This window comes from Mirounga leonina, unplaced genomic scaffold, assembly GCF_011800145.1.
Source record: "Mirounga leonina isolate KUSES-001 unplaced genomic scaffold, KU_Mleo_1.0 Mir_166, whole genome shotgun sequence".
Lineage (NCBI taxonomy): Eukaryota > Metazoa > Chordata > Mammalia > Carnivora > Phocidae > Mirounga > Mirounga leonina.
The window spans coordinates 12,788,747-12,812,189 of NW_023270418.1; the positions used below are offsets into that span (position 1 = coordinate 12,788,747).

Sequence of the window (23,443 nt, forward strand, 5' to 3'; positions counted from 1 at the left end):
TCCACGGGGAAGCCTGCTTCTCCCCTCCTTCTCCCCCTGCTTGTGTTCCCTCTCTCGCTATGTCTCTCTCTGTCAGATAAATAAATAAAATCTTAAAAAAAAAAGAGAGACATATACTTTGAAATGAGATAAGTACATAGTAGAGACATCTGGGTGCAGTAGTAAGAGTGGGAGGAAGTCGGCATTTGGACTTGGATCACCTTCGTTCAAGTCCTGACTCTGCCCTTCATTTGCAATATGTGTGATCTTGGGCATTTTTTTTCTTTTGTAATATTTTATTATGGAGAATTTAAAAAATACACAAAATATGCAAAATAGTATAATGAACCCCCCATTTACCCATCACTCAACTTCAATGACTATTAACTGATGACCAGTTTGTTTCAACGGTAACGACATCTCCTGTTCCCCCAATATAATTTTTAATAAGATGTAAGATGTCATATTCTTTCATTCATAGTTTTTTCAAGGTTCATTTATTTATTTTTAGAGAGAGAGAGAGTGAGAGAGAGAGTGCATGCGTGAGCAGGGAGAGAGGCAGCAGGAGAGGGGGGGGAGAGAACCTCGAGCAGACTCCCTGCTGAACATGGAGCCCAACTATGCAGGGTTTGATCTCATGATTCTGAGCTCACGACCTGAGCCAAAATCAAGAGTCAGACGCTCAACCAGCTGAGCCACCCAGGCGCCCCTCATTTGTAGATATTTCAATACGAATCTCTGAAAAGATAAGGACTATTTATTTATTTATTTATTTAAGTAGGCTCCATGCCCATCGTGGAGCCCAGTGCTGGGCTTGAACTCATGATCCTGAGATGGAAACCTGAGCTGAAATCAAGGGTCAGACACTTAACCGACTGAGCCACCCAGGCGCCCTTTATTTTTAAATTTTTAAATTTTTTATTTTTTTCTTTTTCAAAGATTTTTATTAAAGGTCTTTACAGAGCAAATCCAGACTCCAGATCCAGCTGCCAAGGAGACCCTGTTATACTGTGGGTACTGGCTATGGTATGGCAGGGGCCCTGGGTTACCACCCTTCTGTTCCAAGATGGCGGTGGTGGGCAGTATCTCATCCTCGGGGTCCATAATTGTCATGTGATCAGGCCGGGGCTTCTCAGGGCCAGTCTTAGCACTTGGGTCCCGGGAAAGCACGATCTTCACTTGATGCCCAGCATACCCTGTCTTTGCCGCACACGGTACACAGTACTGTCAACACAGTAGGTCACAGGGTCCCCACTGTGAATCAGCAAGTCATCCACAAACTTCATGAATGTAGCCCTCTGTCCTTGGAGTTTCCTGGACACCATGACCTCAGAGCTTTGGCCCCACTCTCCATGCTGAACTGCAGGCCCCCCACACGGCAAGGCCTCCTAGGAGGTTTTTTTTTTTTAATTTAAGAAAAAAATTTTTTTTTTAATGTTTTATTTATTTATTCATGAGAGTCAGAGAGAGAGAGAGAGGCAGAGGCAGAGGGAGAAGCAGGCTCCCCGCCCAGCAGGGAGCCCGATGTGGGACTCGATCCCAGGACCCTGGGATCATGACCTGAGCCGAAGGCAGACGCTCAACCATCTGAGCCACCCAGGTGCCCCAAGGCCTCCTAGGAGTTTTAACACAGAGACTCAGCCTGGACCATAGCACACAGACCTCTTGTGGCCTCCTTTTCAGCATGGAGCTCTACGGTGCCCCCAGGGAAGCCAAACCTCTTCTGAACCACAGCAGTTGATTCCCAGATACACCAGTCCTTCTCACCAAGAACATTCTGTGTCCTGGCGGCCAAGATAATGATTTCTGTCTTGGTTGGTGTAACTTGGACCTCAGCTCTGGAGTAACAATCGTCAGCCAGCTCCTGAGTGAGAAAATCATTCTGTTCAGCTCTGAAGATGGCATTAGCGACAGACTTCCTCTTCTTGGAAATTTGCACCGTCGTCTTGCCGCCAAAAGGAAAGCAGATAAAGACGTTTGAAAAACACAACTAAACTATCATGATCACATCTGAACAAATTAATAATTCTTAATATCAATAGAATCCACTGTTATAAATTTTCTATTTTCTTTTATAGTTTATTTGAAATAGGATCCAGTAAGCCCCACATCTGCTATCTGTAAAAATGTCTTTTAAGGATCTTTTAATCTATAGGTTCTCCCTTATCTCTCTCTCTCTCTTTCTCTTTATCATATAAAAGTGCAAGGAAAAAAAAAAAAAACCAGGTTGTTTCCTTCTGGAATTTGTCTGTTTGGATTTTGCTGATTATATCTTTGTGGCATATTTTCTGTAAATTAGAGGCATGACCAGATTTAGGTTAGGGTTTTGGTTTTGAATCTTGGGCATGTTATTTGTTCTTTCTGACCTCTGTGAAATGGGGTGCATACTACCCATCTCATAGCTGTTGTGAAATTATAAAAGAGAATATCCAGGGTAAGACCATGTCCACACCTCAGAAAGAGTAGTTGTCATTATGATTGGATTATACTTTTTGTTGGCATTTGGGGGGCTGAGCCCTAGGGAAGCTATTCTCCTCCCACACTATTCAGACTTAATATTATAGCAGGTGTTGTGTCAGCATCAGATCGAGTAGGGGTCCTGCTCTACTATATTAGGCTTGAATATGAGTTAAAGTACTTAAACTCTCTGAGCTTTCCTCGTTTCCTCAAATGCAGCTAATAACATATATCCTCAGAATTCTGAGAGTAGAGATGATGTATGTAAAGAACCTTGAATGTGGTGCTCATCATGGGGTTGATGGTCTTTGTTATTGATACTTTTGGTACCTGAATTCTCATGTGGGACTTGGGGGCACTTCGGTTGTGAAGGGATTCTGGGTATGACTGGGGGGTGTAACTAAATCTCTTCTTCTCCTCTTTTAAACATATTTGGGGATAAAATAACCTACAGTATAACCAGAAGAAAGAAATAAAAGTAAACCCTTTGGGTGCTGAGTACAGTTACATTTATTGGTGTACAGATGCTGGAATGTGAATGGAAACATCTACTTACTTCTATTATGACCAGGAGAAAGGCTGGGATTCTGTTTTACGCTGTATCAAATATGATAGGGGTGCAGAAACAGGGCAAACACCACCTTCGCCAAAAGATCAAGGGTGACAGCACCAGGAAGGGGATGTATCAACTCTTTTGTGATGTGCCCCGTGTTGTGATGCACTGAGAAGGGCAAAACATCCTCTCTGGGGGTTTCTTACTCAAAATGCCCAATCTCGCTTTATCATGAGAAAACATCAGACACACCCAAATCAAGGGACATTCTGCAAAAGACCTGACCAGCTCTCTTGGCAGATGTCAAGGCTGTGAAAGACAAAGACCGAGGAACTGTCACAGGTTGGCAGAGGCTAACAAGACTTGAGAATTAAATGCAGCATGGGATCCAGGATTGGATCCTGCATGAGAAAAAGAACTTGAGAGGTAAAGCTAGCAGCATTCAAATAACGTCTGTCAAGTCATTAATAGTAATTTATCAGAGTTATTTTCCTGGTTTGGGCAGTTGTATCATGGCCATGTGAGATATTAACACTGGAGGAAGCTGGCTGAAGGGTACTGAACTCTCTGTACTGTTTTTGTGATGTTCTGTAAGTCTAAAATTCTTTCAAAAGTTAAAAACACGATACTGGGATGCATGGCAGCTTTTGTGAAGTTTACTGTTTTATAGGAAGTGGAGGATGCTTCTTGTCTGCACATTAACTTAGGAGCTAGAAACACCAATCTACTCTTGAGCTAAAGCAGTCAAGATCTCTCTGGACTGGTGAAGTTCCTCACTGTAAATTGAGAGGGAGTTGTGTTAACTCTTTGAGGTTCCCCAAGACCATCCAAGTACACAGGTGTTTGGGCCCCCCGGGTTGACGGTGTGTTGGTGGTATCCTCTTTCATTGGGTTGATCTGGCTAATAATGATAGTTAACTCCTTCGATTGGATGTCTGTTATATGCTCGAAACTTGAGTGCTAAGTGCTTATCATCAATCCTTAAAACATCCTTGAAAGGCAGGTGATAGCTCCCCCATTTTATGATACGTCTCAGAGAGACTCATTTGCCCAAGATTACTCAGCTGGAGTGGAAATCTAACTCCAAAGCTCAGACTCTGACAGCTGAACCATTCTGCTCTCCCTCACAGGGGCCCTTCTGGCCAGTCCAAGAATGCCTGCGTGCCCCTGCTGGGCCTCCGGACCTGCCCCCGCCCCTTACCATGTATGCTTGCACTGCATAGAAAAGAGGATTTAGGGGTACTGCTATTTTCCTATCCTCTGTTATCTGTGTGTTGACTAGACTTTTATGTAGGCTCTTTGGGGGCTATTGATAGGCTTCTATGGTCAGATATCTTTGGGGGAACTTAGGGATAAATAAATTAAATAGCTCTCCATCTTTCCCCAGGCAGCCAAATGCATTTGGAGAAAACCACACAACCGGGCTGACTGGTCCCACTGGTTTATTCCTAGTAACCTTAAATGGGCTGTTCAAGCTGCCTAGCAGCGCTGCCCTGTTGCCTTATCCGGACATGCATCCACTCTCTGGGATAACTGCTTCACACCTTCTCCCCACTCATAACATCCCCACATCTCCTAAAAAAAAAAAAAAACCCTATTCCAACAGAGAATTTCTGCAAGCCCCCACGGCTGCCATGACCAAGCTGCCCGAATCCTGCCTCCTCTCTTGGTAAGGATGGAGCACTTTTGACTCTTGTGCACGAGATTGAGGCCCTCCTACCAGTAGTTCTCCCTCCGGTCCCCTCTCTCCCGATGCAGACGTGCATGTGCTCTATCTTCCATGTTAGAGAAGCCCCACGTTGACCACACATCCCCCCTCAGCTGCTGCTCTGAACCTCATCCCCTCTCCAGCCAACCTCCTTGGAAGAGTCTTCTTTCAGACTGTCTCCAATTCCTTATGTCCCTTTCTTGCTCTTTTTTAAAAATTGAGGTGAAATTCACTTAACATAAAACTAACCATTTTAATATGTTAACATGTACAATTCAGTAGCATTTAGTACATCCACGGTGTTGTACAGTTACCAGCTCCATCTAGTTCCAGAGCCTTCTTGTCATTCCCAAAGTGCCCCCCTCCCCTTGCTGGTTACGTGCTCCCTCTCTATCCTCCCCTTGCCCTAGCCTCTGGCAACCACCAATCTGTTTTCTGTCTATGGATTTACCTATTTTGTATATTTTATAAAATGGGCTCATACAATATGTTGACCTTCTTTCGCTTACATAATGTTTTCAAGGTTCATCCATGTTGTGACATGTGTCAGAATTTCTTTACCTTTTATTGCTTCGTAAGATCTCATTGTATATATATATGGCACATTTTGTTTATTCATTCATGGATGAACATTTGGGTTGTTTCTACCTTTTGGCTATTGTGAATAGTGCTGCTGTGAACATTCATGTACAAGTATTTTTCTGAGTATCTGTTTTCTGTACTTTGGGGCATATCCCTAGGAGTGGAATTGCTGGGCCATATGGTAGTTCTGTGTTTTAGTTTTTGAGTCACCGCTGAACTGTTTGGTGGCTTGGGCCAAGTAACCGGACCATTTTACATTATTGCCAGCAATGTACAAGCATTTCAGTTTCCTTACATCTGTATCAATATTGGATATTTCCTGGTTTTCTTCCCATAGCCACCCTAGTAGATATGAAGTGGTATCTCATTATGTTTTTTTTTTCTCATTATTGTTTCAATTTGCATTTCCCTAATGGCTAATGACATTGAATATCTTTTCATGTGCTTGTTGGCCATTTTCTGTATCTTTGGAGAAAGGTCTATTCAAGTCCTTTGCCCATTTTTTCATTGGGTTGTTTGTTGTTGTTGTTGAGTTTCCCATTCTCTCTTGAATCCACTTTAATCAGGCTTTTGTCCTTATCATTCCACAAAGTTACTTTTATCAAGATCGCCAATGGCCTCCCATTTGGTCAAACCGAGTGGTCCATTCTCAGTCCTCATTTTATTTTCCTCACAGCAACATTTAAGGGAGGATCACTCCTTCTTTTCTGAGATGCTTTCTTCACTTGGCTTCCCAGATCCCATTCTTTCTTAGTTCTTCTCAGTGTTCTTTGCTGGTCCCTCCTCATCTTCATGACCTCTAAGCCTTAAAGTTCCTCACAGCTCAGCTTTCACACCTCTTGTCTTTCTATCTCCACTTTCCTGGGTGACTCCATCCTTCCAGCTGTCCAGAAATCCTGGAGTTGTCCTTGACCTTTCTTTTACCTCCTCCACCTGGCTTTATCTCCATAATATATCTAGACCTTGATCATGTCTCACAGCCTTCACTGTACTTACCCTGTTCCAAACCACCATCATTTTTCAGCTGGAATTTTGAAGTACCCTACAAGTTTAGTTGTAAACAATGGGACTAAAGCAGTAAACAAAAAAACAAAATCCCTGCTTTCATGAAGTTGATATTTTAATAGGGGAAACCAAGCAATAAATAAGTGCTAAGGGAAAAAATAAAGCAGAGGAAGAGAGATCAGAAGAGGGAAGAGGACTAGATGCCACCATCTAGACTGCATGAAACATAGCAACCAGAGAGATCCTGTTAAATTGTGAGTCAGATCTCATGTTATAGCTCTGCTCTGAAGCCTCCAATTGCACCTTGTTTTACTCCAAGTTTGAGCCAAAATCTCTATATGATTTAATTAGCCCTGGCTTCCTCTTCCATCTTGTCTATCACTCCCCACCTCGCTCACACCACTCCAGCCAATGCTGGCGTCTTTGCTGTGCCTCAAACCTGCTGAACACACACCTGCCTCAGGGCCTTTGCACATATTGCTTCCTCTGCCTGGAATGCTCTTCCTCCTGAAAGCCACATGGCTTTCTCCCTAACTTTGCCCAAATGTCCCTTCATCAGTGAAGTCTCTGTTGATCACCTTATATAAAATAATAACGTCCTCTTCCCTCTTCTGATCTCCCTTCCTCTGCTTTATTTTTTCCCTTAGCACTTATTTATTGCTTGGTTTCCCCTGTTAAAATATCAGCTTCATGAAAGCAGGGATTTTGTTTTTTTGTTTACTGCTTTAGTCCCATTGTTTACAACTATACCTGATACAAAAACACGGATACTTGAGGTTTTTCTACTTTGTAATATGTAAATGTCCATTATAAATCTCTAAGAAGAGGATATTTTTGCAGTATTCCCTCATCCCCCCCCCTTTTTTTTTAAAGATTTTATTTATTTATTTGAGAGAGAGAATGAGAGAGCACATGAGAGGGGGGAGGGTCAGAGGGAGAAGCAGACCCCCTGCTGAGCAAGGAGCCCGATATGGGACTCGATCCTGGGACTCCAGGATCATGACCTGAGCTGAAGGCAGTCGCCCAACCAACTGAGCCACCCAGGCGCCCACCCCCCCTTTTTTTAAACCCATAGGGCCTATTTTTCACAAAATATTTTTGGGAAGTGCTGGAACAGACTTTTATTTGTATTTTAATTGAAAGTCATATTTAGGGTGATGGGAGTGGTGAATGTTATATAACCTGAGTCTCTTACCCTTGACTAATAAAGCATTTCAGCATATAGGAAAATGTACATCCAAAAGGCCTGAATTTATCCTGAGGGTATGCTTGGATAACTCATTAGGTAAGATCTGGCCAGTTATTTCTTCTTTGATTTTGAAAAGTGGTTTTACATTTGAGTATTTCTGCACAGTTCCATGCTTATAAGCAAAGTGTGGTATAACTTGGAAGTAGTTTCTCCTAGAGCTGTTGCAACCACTTAGGCCTACTCTTTCTCTGCTTTTGTCTCAATTCCCCAGATGATCCCTGCTGCGCCCTTTGGGAGGTCAGCATCCTGTTGGGTCGCTTAGGTGGCCTCCGTCATGTTCTAGGACCAGACTTACTTTGACTGTCAGAAGCAGCTCTGGGAAGGCAGAGGCTCTTTGTGTTTTGTTTGCCATTGTAGACCCAAACACCTAGCACCATGCCACTCACATAAGAGGTGGCCAATTAATATTTGTTGAATGAACCTTTGAAGTAGCACCAGGGAAATCTCCTTCACTTGACCCTGCCTCATGGTGACTTGTAATCAGGGCTTCAATGATGTCTTTGAAAATAGGTGTGAATATGTTCTGAATGGAAATCAAAGTACTTTTCCTCCTGTTTCCATGATCTCAGCTCACAATAACACAGGCATTCTTGGAAAGAGTCTTCAGTTATTCGAATAGTTTGTGGTTAAATAGATTTCAACAAAAAAGATCCCATTTGAGCATTTAATTTGAAAGTCACTATAATGTATAATAAAGCCACTATAATGTGTAATGTATAATAAAGCCACATATAATGTATAACGTGTGATCGGCATTCTCAGAAGAAAGTTGCTCTGATGAAGTGTCCATGTCATCTTTTGATTTTGAAAAGATAGAAGGAATGAAGTCAGCCTGCAATGTAAATTGTGGCTTGATATTTTATTTCCTAGAAATGGCCAAAAGAAGAACAGTGTGATTTCTGGAAATTGGAAAAATAAAAGGTTACTTGGAAAAGCCCAAGATTTGTGTATTTCATCTTGCTTTCTTACGCATAGAATGATGTTCCTTTTCCTTTTCGCCTTTCCAGGGCGTGCTCTGATTTGCATGGCAAGAGTTGCGCTGTATCTGGTTAATTAACCCCGCGTGTGAATGTCTGAGGATTAGTGTCTTGACTTGCTCTAATTAAGTTCAGAAGATTCAAAGGCCACCTGAATAGGGATGGGATGGACACTTGCTTTTGGAAGAGGCAGTAAAATTTCTTTAGGTGAGGAAGCAAATGGGGATGTAATTTAGACCCTGGCATCAGGGTTGTTTTTTGTTATTGTTGTTTGTTTGTTTGGGGTGGGGGGGAGTGTTTTCATAGACATCACCATAGTTATGGTGTCTTTGTAAATCACACATATATTTCAGAAAAGAAAATGAAGAAACTTGTGGATGCAGGTGAAGTGACCTAAATTTGTATAGTTCTGTAGCTTTTAAAAAACCATTTTGTTTCTACACATTTTATGGTTCTTTTAATTAGACTCACAGGACTGGGATGTTCAATGTCTAGTGGTCAAATATAATATTTATTGAGGTCATATGATGTGCTAGGTTTTGTCCAAAGAGTACAGTCTCATTTAATTCTTAAGTAACTTGGAAGTCTTGTAGTCTGGGTTCTCCAGAGAGACAAAACCAATAGGATGCATACATGTGTATGTATCTTCCTATACCTTACCTACACTTATACCTATCAATATCTAGAGATTTATGATAAGGAAATGGCTCATTTGCTTATGGTGGCTGAATAGTCCAGGATCTGCAGTTGGCAAGCTGGAGACCCAGGAGAGCTGATGGTTCAGGTCCCATCCGAGTCTGAGTGAAAAGGCAGAAGACGAGTGTCCCAGCCCGAATGCAGTCAGGCAGAGAGCGACTTCTTTCTTACTCAGCCTTTTATTTTATTCAAACCTTCAACAGAGAGAATGAAGCCCACCCACCTTGGGGAGGGCAATCTTCTTTATTCAGTCTAATGATTCAAGTGTTAATCTCATCCAGGAACACTGTCACAAATACACCCAGAATAATGTCGAGTCAAATATCTGGGCACCCTGTGGCCCAATCAAGTTGACACATAAAATTAACTGTCGCAGGTAGGTACTGTTTTTATCCATTGCAGAGACGAGGACACAGATGTAGAGAATGGTTGGGTAACTTGTCCAACGTTACAACTGGTCAGAGTGGAGGCAGAACACAAATGCAGGCAGTCTGGCTCCCCAAATGCTCACTCCTAATTGGTACAGCAAACTACCTTTCAGGGGAGGTGACTGAGATGGGGGAGGAAGGACGAGAGAGGAGGGAAGTGGAGTCCGGTGTCTAGCCTCAGAGTCCAGCCAACCAGGTAGAGGCAGAACTGGGATTTGAACCCAGGTCTCCTGACACCTGGCCCAGCTCCCTGGAGTCCTTCAGCTCCCACATGGGGCATCCTCTGCATCTTGGACATTTCACGTATGAAAGGAAAGAGGTTAACTTTCAGTTCTACACCTGAATTGTTGACTCAAGCACTCTGTGCAGTAGTTCTAGCTGTCCCACCTTGTCAGCATTATAACTTGTGTCCATTGTATTCCAGTACTAGAAGAGTCCCCAATGAGTTGGCCTACGTACATGAGTATAGTAATTGTTTTAATAACACTACCTTCCATTGCTAAAGCACTTCAGACTTTTTAGAGCACTCTTATATATGCACATTATTTAAAAAATGGATTAGCTTGACTTAAGTGGATTTACTCTGGGGTGATGGTCTTTCATGGATGTGAATGGAGAAGAGGCTTTTACCTCCTCTTAGCCAAGATTAAAAAGGAATAAATGAGTTCAGAGATGATGGAAGAGAAAAGGGCACGTATTGAAGCAGCATGATCACAGGGATGCAGTACTGAAGGAGACTGAAGGGCCCTGGACCAGGAGGTATGGGGTCATAGCAACTGTTGGCATTGAAGCCAGACCGTTCTGGGTTTTAATCGTGACTCTGCTACTTACCAAGGAGACACACTGCATCACCTCTCTGAACCTTTCCTCCTTTGTAAAATGGGGATTATACTTTGTACCTCACAGGGTGGTTGCAAGGAGGAGAAGTGCTTATCCATGCGTGCCATGCAGTAAGCCCCTGGTAAAGAACTCCTACAAATCCCCCCACCTCCTACAGTCAGGCCTGCCTTGACTGGCCTTGAGCTGCTTGTTGTAAAGACCTTCACCTGCCTGCTCTTTCCCACCTAGCTCCCACACCTATAGTCACCAGATCTGACTGTATTACAGAGCATCCGTCCCTGACCTTCTGTGGATATGCCCAGCCTGGATAAAGGGGCCTCTTTCCTGGTCCTGCTTTGCATCGTGGATTCCTTGTCTGAACCCGGCATGTCCAGCTGGCCCCCTGCCACCTGCTTGCCCCTCTTTAGCCCCGTCCGGGCCACTGTCTCCTGCGCTGTCCCTGTCCCTGATTTTCCACTGTTGGTGTCCAACTGTACAGATCTTTTTTCCTTTCTTGATTTTTTTTTTTTTTTGGACAGAGATTTGGTTCACATGGACCATTTTAGAAGGACTACACTATTTCAAGAGAGAGAGTAGAATTTGGTTAGTTAAGTCAAATTCCTGGTCATTTCTGGAGGGAAGATCCGTTAAGCTGGTGGTTACCGATTCCACTGGCTTTACTAAGCCAACTGGCAACAGTCAAGCTGGCCACCAGTTTAGGCACAGACTTAAGGTCCCATTCCTGGGTTTTATCCCAGCTTCTTATCTCCTAATCCTTATTTTATCTGGATTCAGTTCCAGAAACTTCACTCAGAGACCCAGCTGTATGGGTCACCACTTTTAGTTGGAAGGCACTCATTACTTTGCTGTGGCTCCTGAAAGCACCATTTCTGGGGTGAGAAGCGTTCTTCTGTTGCCCTTTGCCTCTCTCAGCATCTTTGTGATCAAAGTGGAGGGATTTGAGGATCCCTTAAGATGTAACCTTGGGGCTCCTTGAAATGGTGATTCTTATTTTGCACAGACCTATCAGATCCATCAGATGCTGGTAACTGGTCATTTCTGAACATGTTATGGTCAGTTAGTGATTTAGGGCTAAAAAAAAAAAACAACAACAAAAATCTCCACACAGCCCTTTTCTCTGAACTGGCTGCATTTCTGACTCTTCCAGTTTCTCTCCCAACCATCTGAAATGGATTCTAATCCTGAGAAGGAAAATCTTCATGATTTAGTTTGTGGGCCTGGGTAATCCCAATCACCATGTGTCATTCATTTGTGAGATAATAAGTCCCAGAAAGAAGGTGGGAATTATTGAACAAGAGAGGGCCTAATAATAATCTCACAGTTGGGTGAAATAAACATTCCTTTGGAAATTTAAGTTTTGGTCTTTACCCTGAAGAGTTTGATTTCATTTGCATATAGAATTCTCTTATATTATGGAGAATTTTTGCATGAAAATGAAAGAATAAGTTATAGTCCACATTTCTTAGTTGGGCAATTCGTGGTTAGTCATGTTCAGTTTATCCCATTGGTGAGTAATAAGCCCCAGCTAGCCTCCCCTTTTTAGCTAGCATAGTTTGGACAAGTCTCCAACTCAATAGGTGGACTCAAGGAGAGAAGATTTAGCCAACTCTAAGCTTTTACACTGAACTGCTTAAAATATTTCTTCTGACATTTCAGATCTTCCTTCTGAATCACTATCCTTCTTTCTGAGTATAGTTGACCCTTGAACAACATGGGTTTGAGGGGCGTCTGTGTGGCTCAGTCGTTAAGCGTCTGCCTTCGGCTCAGGTCATGATCCCAGGGTCCTGGGATCGAGCCCTGCATTGGGCTCCCTGCTCAGCCAGGAGCCTGCTTCTCCCTCTCCCACTCCCCCTGCTTGTGTTTCCTCTCTAGCTGTCTTTCTCTCTCTGTCAAATAAATAAAAATCTTAAAAAAAACACAAAACCCAAAAAAAAACCCCATGGGTTTGAACTGGGCAGGTCTACTTACAGTAACATAGATTTTCTTTGATAAATACAGTACAGTGCTGTAAATGTATTTTCACTTCCTTACGATCTTTTTTGTTTTAGTATGCCTGTTCTGAGGGTTTTTTTTAAGATTTTATTTTTTTATTGGAGAGAAAGAGACAGTGCACACACGAGCAGGGGTGGAGATGGGGATAGAGCGGAGGGTCAGAAGAGAGGGAGAAGCAGACTCCCCACTGATCAGGGAGCCTGACGTGGGGCTGGATCCCAGAACCCTGGGATCATGACCTGAGCCGAAGGCAGACACTTAACCAACTGAGTCACCCAAGCATCCCTCTTCCTTATGATCTTCTTAATAACATTTTCTTTAGCTTACTTTATTGTAAGAATTCAGTATGTAATATATATAACATACAAAATACGTGTTAATTGACTATGTTATTGGTGAGGTTTCTGGCTCTCTTTAGTTAAATTTTTGGGAAGTCAAAAATTATACGCAGATTTTTGACTCTGTGGAGGTCAGCATCCCTAAAACCCCCATGTTGTTCAGGGGTTAACTATACATTCTTAATGGCTAAAATTAACAAGTCAGGAAACGACAGTTGTTAGTGGGGATGTAGAGAAAGGGGAACCCTCCTACACTGTTGGTGGAAATGCAAGCTGGTGCAGCCACTCTGGAAAACAGTATGGAGGTTCCTCAAAAATTTGAAAATAGAGCTACCATATGACCCAGCAATTGTACTACTGGGTATTTACCCCAAAGATACAAATGTAGGGATCCGAAGGGGTACGTGCACCCTGATGTTTATAGCAGCAATGTCCATAATATCCAAACTATGGAAAGAGCCAAGATGGGTCCATCGACAGATGAATGGATAAAGAATATGTGGTGTATATATATATATATATATATATATACACACACACACACACACACAATGGAATATTATGCAGCCATCAAAAGAAACGAAATCTTGCCATTTGCAACGATGTGGATGGAACTGGAGGGTATTATGCTGAGTGAAATAAGTCAATCAAAGAAAGACATGTATCATATGATCTCACTGATATGGGAAATTCTTAATCTCAGGAAACAAACTGAGGGTAGTATGTGCTATGGTGAGCGCTGTGAATTGTGTAAGACTGTTGAATCACAGACCTGTACCTCTGAAACAAATAATACATTATATGTTAAAAAAAAAAAGAAGAAGAAGAAGATAGCAGGAAGGGAAGAATGAAGGGGGGGAATCAGAGGGGGAGACGAACCATGTGAGACTATGGACTCTGAGAAACAAACTGAGGGTTCTAGAGGGGAGGGGGGTGGGGGAATGGGTTAGCCTGGTGATGGGTATTAAAGAGGGCATGTACTGAATGGAGCACTGGGTGTTATATGCAAACAATGAATCATGGAACACTACATCAAAAACTAATGATGTAATGTATGGTGATTAACATAACATAATAAAAAAAAGTATAAAAAACTAAAAACCTCTAAAAAAGTAAAAAACAAACAAAAAACAAGGGTTAACTATACATTCTTTTAAAATTCCTTTAGTGAGGATATGTTAGTGATGACCTCTGTCCATTTCTGTTTGCTTGAAAATGTCTTTATCTCACCCTTGTTTTGAGAGCTAGTTTTGCTTATTCCTGATTGACGGTTATTTTCCCTCAGCTCTTTGAAGATGTCATTTTACTTTCATTCTTGATGCAGAGACGTCAGCTCAGTCTTCGTCAGTGATCTGTCTGGTCTCTGACTGTCTCTGACTGATCTCTCTGGTCCCTTCTCTGTGATTTGGGTTTCTTCAATTTCACTAAGTGTTGAAATTTTTGATGTCTAGATATTGGTTTCTTTTTATTTATTCTGCTTGGGATTTAATGTATTCAGTCTGAGAATTCATGTCTTTAATTAATTAAACAAATTGTTAGCCCTTATTTATTTGAATATTACTTCTACCTCAATCACCTTATTTTTCTCCTTTCTGGAAATCTGATTTGACATACATTAAACCTTCTCACTTTGTCCTTCATATTACTTAGCTTTTAAAATGTATTTTAGCTGTCCTTTCCGGGCTGCATTCTAGGTAATTTCCTCAAATCTGTTTTAAGGTTAATACATTCTGTCTTTGCTGTGTCGAATACGCTACTTACCTGTTTTTTGGTTTTCATTATCATATTTTCTATTTTAGAAGTTCTATTTGGCTCTTTTTAAAAATAGCTTACTCAGTTGTCTTCATCATATCTTTAATCACTTCTATTATTTCTTTATACATTTTAAATTTAATTATGGCATATTCTGTATCTGATCATTGCAATATCTCCGCTTTTCTGATAATTCTCACTCATAATGACTTGCTTACTCTGATTTTAGTGTTTTGGTTTTTTTTTAAAGATTTTATTTATTTATTCATGAGAGACAGAGAGAGAGAGAGAGGCAGAGGGAGAAGCAGGCTCCCCGCTGAGCTGGGAGCCTGACGTGGGGCTCGATCCCAGGACCTTGGGATCATGATCTGAGCCGAAGGCGGACGCTTAACCAACTGAGCCACCCAGGCGTCCCTAGTGGGTTTTTTGTTGTTTGTTTGTTTGTTTGTTAATTGTGAGCTCATGTTCCTTGAAACTTTTTCTGTGGGAATTATCAGAGTCCTGTGTTTGAGGTGTCTTTCTTCAGAAAGAAAGGATTTGGATTTTGCTCCAGCCATGGTGTAATGACAACCAAGGGCTATTTTAATCACATTTTCAGCTCAGTAGTGGTGGTTATTATTCTTCCAAGCCACACTGGTAGCGTGAATTCTGGCCCTACACATATGTGAATGAGTGTGGGCTTTTGGTTAGAGATTCTTAGGAGATACTTTTTTTCTGCCTCACTGAGGCCAGGATAGATAATAAGTCTCCTTCTAAAGGACAGGGTTTTTTTTTTTGTTGGTTTTTTTTTTCCTGCCTCATTCTCTGAGCTGGTTTCCATTTGAGCAATGTGGCATTTTGGAACGGGGTACTCGATCTGGTCTATCACCACGATCAAGCCCTAGGCTTTTTCCTCAGGTCCACAAACCAAAGCACTTTGTAAAAACCCAGGCTCCTGGGTCAACTGATGTCCTTGGGCCAAATGCTAGCTTTGCGTTACACAGTAAAATTTCTCTTTCTTCTAGTTTCTGGCTTCCAGCCCTTTCCTTTTATTGCAGCCTCAACCATGTGTTAAACCAGATTTTTTTTTAAAGATTTCATTTATTTATTTGAGAGAGTGAGCATGAGCGGGGCGGGGGGGCGGGGCAGAAGGAGAGGGAGAAGCAGACTCCCCGCTGAGCAGGGAGCCTGACAGGGGCTCTTGATCCCAGACCCTGGGATCATGACTTGAGCCGAAGGCAGATGCTTAACCGACTGAGCCCAGGCGCCCCTAAACCAGATTTTTAAAGAATATATTTTATCCCTTTCTTTAATTGATTTGTATTAGAAGAGGCTTCTTCACCCATCTTGTTGCAGAAACAAAGGTGTTAGGCAGTATTTTAGATGTTTGCAACGCAGTAGTGAATGAGCAAGACAGAAAGATCCCATCTCTCACAGAAGTTACATTTCAGTGGTGTAGAGCAAGGAAACAAATAAATAAATACCTAAGATAATTTCAGATAGTGGTGAATACTATCATCTTTTAAAATATTCACAGTGACCCATACAAGGGACTCAATCCTGCATCTCTTTATACATTTGTATATTTTAATCCTTCCATTACTGTGTTGTGAGATGAATCTACCCGCCCTCAGGTGAATGAAAACACCTCATTATTAAGTGGTTGGTGAATTCAGTGGTGAGGACAACATGGTAGAGAAGCCCTTGAATTTGGGTTCAGAGTTAGACAGCATCCACAGCCACCTAAAGCAGTTGTCCTTATGTGATTTGTTAAGATATGTGTGAGATTGAAATGACTTTTAGTGACAAGTGAGAGCAATCATATAAGGCACGAATACAACTCTTCTCTACAATTAAACTGCATTTTAAAGACATGCTATTATTAACAGAATATTTTGCCTCATTTTTATCAGGAATATAGAAAGGTCAAGGAGTAACAAATAATTAGTATCTTCAAGTGTTCAAACAAATCCATACCTTTTAAAATTGGAAGCATGGAGAAAAAAGAAAAGCTGAAAATGTTTTTTTTTTTTCTTAAAGAAGTGATTAACATATCTGATAATAAAATTGATGCAAGAGATTCTGATCATCCAGTGGTCTGTTTTGGAGTCAAATGCCATTTGAGAGAAAGCTATTTTTCCAAGAAATGTTCTTAAATTATCAAATCAAGAACTCAGTAAATGAGCTTGGTTTATTGAGCCTCTTTTACCTGATTTAGAAACAGCTCCTGCTAATGAAATATGTCAGGAAATTTTCAGAGGTGTGAACAGTGAATGGATAAGATGCTGCATTTCTTAAAATAGTTGATTTTGCTTGGCACCCCCCAATTGACTGGAATTCACTAGTAGAGAGTCTCACCCTTTTTGGGTGCCATGGGCCCCTTTGGCAATCTGGTGAGGTTTATGGATCCTTCTCAGAATGATGGTTTTAATACTTAAAATCCATAGAATTGTAAAGGAAGCCAAATACATTGAAATCCACTTTATTCACAGACCCCGAAGAATGTATAAGACCCCCTAGATAATTAACCTCTATGATGTGTTTAAATTATGTCTCTATTCTTGATGAGAAAAAGTTGTTTATGATATGGCTGATTTCCTCAATTTCTTAAAAGAGGTAATGGAGCTGGTTCTAGCTCTAGAGAGGCACTGTAAGTCAGTGGTCTGGTCACGTATATGTGGATAATGCATTTCTGCTGTGGTAACAACATGGTACTTAGGAAGGGAGCCTCTTACGTTCTTAGTTTTTTACCCATGGGGTTTCTAGGTAAAATATGAAATTAGACAAGATCAGTGCTACCTGAGGTTATTGGCCTTATATGTTAAAGATGGCCTCAGAAGGGCGCCTGGGTGGCTCAGTCGTTAAGCGTCTGCCTTCGGCTCAGGTCATGGTCCCAGGGTCCTGGGATCGAGTCCCGCATCGGGCTCCCTGCTCAGCGGGAAGCCTGCTTCTCCCTCTCCCACTCCCCCTGCTTGTGTTCCCTATCTCGCTGTGTCTCTGTCAAATAAGTAAATAAAATCTTAAAAAAAAAAAAAAAGATGGCCTCAGAAAATAAACAAAAAGAAGGGACTATAAACAGAATCAGTTTATCTTGGAAGCCTGTGATTTATTTATTAACTGCCACAATAGAATGAAATACTGTTTATTTATTGTTCTTTTAAGTGTGAAAGAAAACATTGACCTGCTTTAAATCATTGGAGGCAATCTAATTGAACATCCTTAGAGGACTGATTCATTATGTTTTATTTATATAGTAATATCCTATACAGCCATTAAAAAGGATAGAGATATATGTGCTCTTATAGATTGAACTCTTAAGATATGTCATTACATGGAGAAGGAAAGGTGTAGATGAGTGCACTGTGCATTCTCACTTGTAAAAATGTGTCTATTAATAAAGCTCGTGATATTTCTGGAAAGAGGCACCAGTAATTGGTAACAGTGATTACATCTGAGAGGTGGGTAACTTGAGGTCTGGAGGCTGATGAGGAGACTGACTTCTCATTGTATATCTATTTGTATTTGAATGTTTTGCCATGTGCATGTATTTAGTGGTTGTAACTAATTCATTAAAAAATGAATTGCCCTTGCTTCTAGCAGTATTGATATTAAAAAAAGAAGATGTACTAATTATGCCTGTCAAATAACGTATTTCACTAATTAATACACTACTCTGTGCACCAAGAAGAGATTCTCAACACTTACGCTTGCTCCAAATACGAGTTCGGGGTGTGGATGACGTGGCCCCGTGTCCTCTGAGTGTCCTCCTGGGACCTGGTGTCTTTCTTATATGCACACACATGGCTTTGCAGCTGTCTGTGTTCTCTCCTCCTACTCTCCTTGGTCTGTGAGCTCCTGGAGGTATGTGTCTCACACAGTGCCTGGCGCAGAGCAGACGCACAATAAATGGAGGAAGACTGAGTCAGTCTTGATCCTGCCAGGAGTGAATCTGGAGATGCAGAGATAAGCAGTGGGCCCTGAATCCTCCTACAGCAGAGCAGGCAGGGTAGCCAGACCCTGAGTCCCGGTGGTTCTCAGCTGGGTTAGGGGCAAAGGGGAGAGTAGAGGTGATGGAAGGAAACCAAGGAGGACTGTGTCTGGTGAGGGCACCATTCCTTGGAGTGGTGGTTTAGTCCCCAAACCTCTGTTGTGGGGGTGGTTGCTGGTGGAGGAGACAATGCCAGCAGAACAGTGGGGGCTGTAGGTGGGAGAGGATCAGAGAGAAATTGGGTAACAGCAGTTGTTCAGTGAAATTTCACAGTGCCTTTCAAGAATGAAATTCAATTTATATTTAGAATTTGATTTTAATCCAGAAGGAACACACGAGCTGGTTAATATCAAGACTCCGTGAGAAATCATTTGTGTCAGTTATTGAAAGCATTCGTAATTGAGCGTGAATGGGATGTCTGGTCACACTCATTCATTCGCTTACTCCATATTTGTTGTTGAGGCCTTCTGTCCCACGAGGGATGCAGAGATGAATTCGATAGGTCCTCTTCCATAAGTAGCTGATCTGCAGAAATTAATTTAGCACAATGGCTAAGAATGATGTCTTGAATTAGGAATCTTGGGTTCAAATCCTGGCTCTATTTCTTGCCACCTATGTGACCTTGACCTAGTTGTTTAATTTCTTTGTGCTTCAGTTTTCTCATTGCTAACATGGGGATAGAAGTACCTATTTTATAAGATTAAATAAGGTAACAGTTGTAAGTGCCCAGGCAGTACCTGGCATAATCAAGATTGAATAAATGTCAGTTTTGTACGTGTGTTTTTTTTTTAAACCATTCATTGAGCCACTGAACACTTTTGGAACTCCTGCTCTGTGTGAGGCACTGCTGTAGGTGCTAAACAGGGACATAATTCCAGTCTTCAGAGAACTCGGCTGTTAGCTGGTGTATTAGTTCTTTCTTCCTTTGTAACAAATTACCCAATATTTAGTGGCTTGAAACCCTGATAGACATGACTTATTTCTCACAGTCTCTGTGGATTAGGAATTCAGGATCAGCTGGGTTGGTTCTGCTCAGGATCTCTCATGAACTTGCAGCCAAAATACTTGCCAGAACTGCAGTCATCTGAAGGCTTGAGTGGGGCGGGAGGATGCATTTCTAAGGTGTCTCATTCATATGCCTGGCAAGTTGGTTCTTCTCCACATGGGCATCTCCATGGCCCTGCTTGAGGGTCCTCACAATATGGTATCTGGCTTTCCCCAGAGCAAGTGATCCAAGAGGCCAAACCAGGAACTGCAATGTCCTCTATGACTTAGCCTCAAAAAAGCAAACACCATCACCTCTGCTATATTCTATTGGTCTCACAGCCCTGATTCAACATGGGAGGGGACTGACTACACAGACTTAGGTAGGAGGAGGTGGGATCCTTGTGGATTGTCTTAGAGACTGGTGGAGACCTCTGGGGAGGGATAGGTGTAACCATGGGCAAAGTGCTGCTATGCAGATACACCACAGGAGGCTTCTTGTGGCAGCACAGTCTGGTCGGGAAAAGAGGAGGCAAAGCTTGAGCTCGGTGTTGAAGGAAAAGAACTTTGGCTTGGTATGTGAGGAAAGGGAGTGTCTCAGGCAGAAGGAGCTTCAGGAGGAAAGGCTCAGAAGCCAGGATGAGCATAGTATACCCTGGAAGCTTGAAGCACCTCTGTTGGCTTGGAGCAGAGTCTCTGGTAGGGCAGGAGCACAAATGTGGTGATGATGTCAGTATTGACCTAACTATATGACAATGATGTGATGGTAGTCATGATAGACTGTGGCAATTGCACTTGCATGCACAAATGAAAGAGAATTATTTCACATTCTTTACGGATTTACTCTCTGAAATACCTTTGTGGTATTTAGGATGCCCGTGAACGCATCCATCCGTCCATTCGTCCATTTGTCCCATCTGTCTACCCATCCATCCACTCATCCATCTGACTTAATCCATATTTTATTAATTACATTTGGACTGTGCAATAACAGCCTCTTAAGAAGATGACCAGCACACTTTCTGTTTTGTGGACACACACACACATAACTGTAGTGTATTCCTCTTTACTTTTTCTTCATAGCATGAGTCACTACTTGGCATTATATTGTATTTTATGCTTATTGCTTGTGTTCATCTCTAGAATATAAGCCTCAAGAATATAGACTCCAGAAACCTTGCCTGTGTTTACATCATTATACCCCCAGTGCCTAGAATAATGCCTGGCACACACTGGGGGCTTAGTAAAGATGTGGTTGAGTGAGAGTGATGTGAGGTGATGGAAGTAGGCAGAAGACGCTGTGGGAACTTGGAAGGAAGTGTCTAGGTCTTCCTGAGGTGGGGAAAGGAGGTGGTTAGAGAAGGCTTTGTAGAGTCCTTGCTGTATGAACCAAGCTTGCCAGGGGATGAGCTGAGCATTCAAGACAAGAGATCTCATAAGCAAAGGAACAGAGACGTACGAGAGCATGGCCACAGTTCTAGATGATGCTTGTCTCTCTATGTAGTTTGTGAAACTAGCAGTATAATTATGAGGTAAGAAAAGCATCTGTCAGCAGTTGCTTTTATGTAATAATTCACTTAAAAAAACTACACCAGAGGAAGCATCCCTTGCAGATACTTCTGAACTTAAAACCCCGCTAGTTGATAAACGTTCTTGTGCTGTGGCTATATATAAAACATGAGTTGCATGTCCTTCCCATTATTGAGCTTTGTCCTCAATATTGTATGCATTTATCTTTTAAATATATTTCCCTGCAGGGCGCCTGGGTGGCTCAGTTGGTTAAGCGTCCGTCTTTGGCTCAGGTCATGATCTCAGGGTCCTGGGATCGAGCCCCGCTTTGGGCTCCCTGCTTGGCCAGAAGCCTGCTTCTCCCTCTTCCTCTCCCCCTACTTGTGTTCCTTCTTTCACTGTCTCTCTCTCTCTGTCAATTAAATAAATAAAATCTTTAAAAAAAAAAAAAATATATTTCCCAGCTGCAGTGGCAATACATTTTAGTTTTCCCTGTGGACTTGACATGAGATGTGATTTTTGGCATCTCTGTTGCCTTGAAGGCGTTTTCATGTCACACTGGTATTAGACAGAGCCATAGTTCGGGGTACTGTACAGTGAGGAAGGTTGCAGGTCTGCAATAAGGGAGGGTTGAGTCCCATACTATTTATACTACTGTGCTCTAGGACAGGCTTGAGGTCTATATAGGTCATTCTTTTTCCAGTCTTCTTTTTTAGTGCAGGAATGCTGGCACACCTGAAGGTGCCTTCTTGTGGCCCTTGTCCATGAACTTCAGGGAGAAAGATCAAACCTTCATAGATTTCTAGATACTGCATTTATGAAATGCTCCTTAGTGGCGGCCATGTTCAGATAATCTGGAAGTATTCACACCTTTGAAAAACATTTTGGAAGAAGTAACTTGGCTCCAAGAATTTGCCCTGGACCCCATTTTTTTCTTTCTTAGTAACTCATTTTGAATTTTTTTTTAATCTACCTCTACTCACCCTTAGCATAAATGTTCAGTACCAAAGAATAAACCTTAGTATATCAGAGAGGCAATTAATTTTGGTTCTACTAAAAAACCGGAATTTAAATTTGATCTTAAACTGGAATAAAAAGGTAACAGTAATTGTCTGCGGGCAGTGGGATTATGGGTATTTTGTCTTCCTTCTACTTTTCATTTCCCCCGCAAAGTGTCAGTAATGAACATATATTATTATTTTACAGTGGGTTTAAAGCCAAGAAACGTTTTGGAAAATTTGCTTTTCAACATTTGTCCAGTATGTGATCTCTAGGCATTTTTTTTTTTTTTTTCGCAAAATAGATCCTGATTCCTCACTCTTTTTCCTCTTCAGAGCTTACTTTTCAATGTCAGTAATGGACTGAGTGATAGCTTCAAGTGGCCGGAGGATTCTCATTTACTAACTCAAAGCTGCCTGGAGAAGGTTAGCGGGACAAGGCAGAGCCAAGCAAGTGAGGCCACTGGGGTTGTCTGAGGTTGGGTCAAGCTGCCAAAGAGGAACCAATTATTCCCATCCCATAACTCTCAGTTCCTATCAAGAAGGTCCAGTAACCACTTTTCTGCTACCAAGTCCAGTTTTGGCTGGTCATTGTCTTCCAATATGCTTTTGGCTGGTGCTTTTGAGATGCTGTCTCCTGACTATCCCCTCTGACCATGGTTACATCCCCCCTGGCAAATCTGAGGAACCCTTGGGCCTGGCCTCTAAATCCACTTCATTCTCTTTCAACCTCCTAATTTCAATTAATTCTTCACAGCCCACACATACCCTAGGCCAGTGCACCCACCACCCCATGCAGGCCACTCCTCCTGGTAGTAATAACTCAATATAGTTTTTAAAACCATATATACAGACAGATAGACACACACACACACACACACACACAATCAGTCTTAGGTATGTAGATAAATTACTAAGTTTCTTTCCAACAGTTGTCTAGGGGGGCCTAATGTGTGCAGTTCACCAAAGGTTCAAAAAGGGAGAAGGCGTGGAATTCATAGCCTTGCATGGGCAGATGGGACCCGCAAGCAAGCAGATTTTACAAAGTTGAAAGTGGAAATTGCCTCAGAGAAGGCATAAAGTGTTATGAGCTCAGCTCTTTATTCATGAGAGGACAACATAAACAACCAACCTGGATATATTTATAAGCATCCACAGGCACGTGAAGAAATGTGTTTATTTTCCTGGAGTTTTTCTAACATATGGCCATTTCCCCCTACATTATTTCTATTTATTGCACACACTGTGGCAAGTTTATCATCTTGCATAAATGTCATCAGATTCTGCTCACTCTCCATTCTGAGTTAATTTGTTTGCTTCGTAGCCAAAAGGTTGTTTGAGGAACTGTTGTTCTGCTCTTGTTTGGAAGAGAACAGAAGTGTCTTACTTGTGAGACCCCTTCATCTTCCTCCTTCCACCCATTAGCCAT

General features: G+C 41.9%; 1 pseudogene; it reads right to left on the bottom strand.

Annotated features, from left to right (window-relative positions):
* Positions 1–982: 982 nt before the first annotated feature.
* Positions 983–23,443, bottom strand: LOC118016259 (annotated as a pseudogene).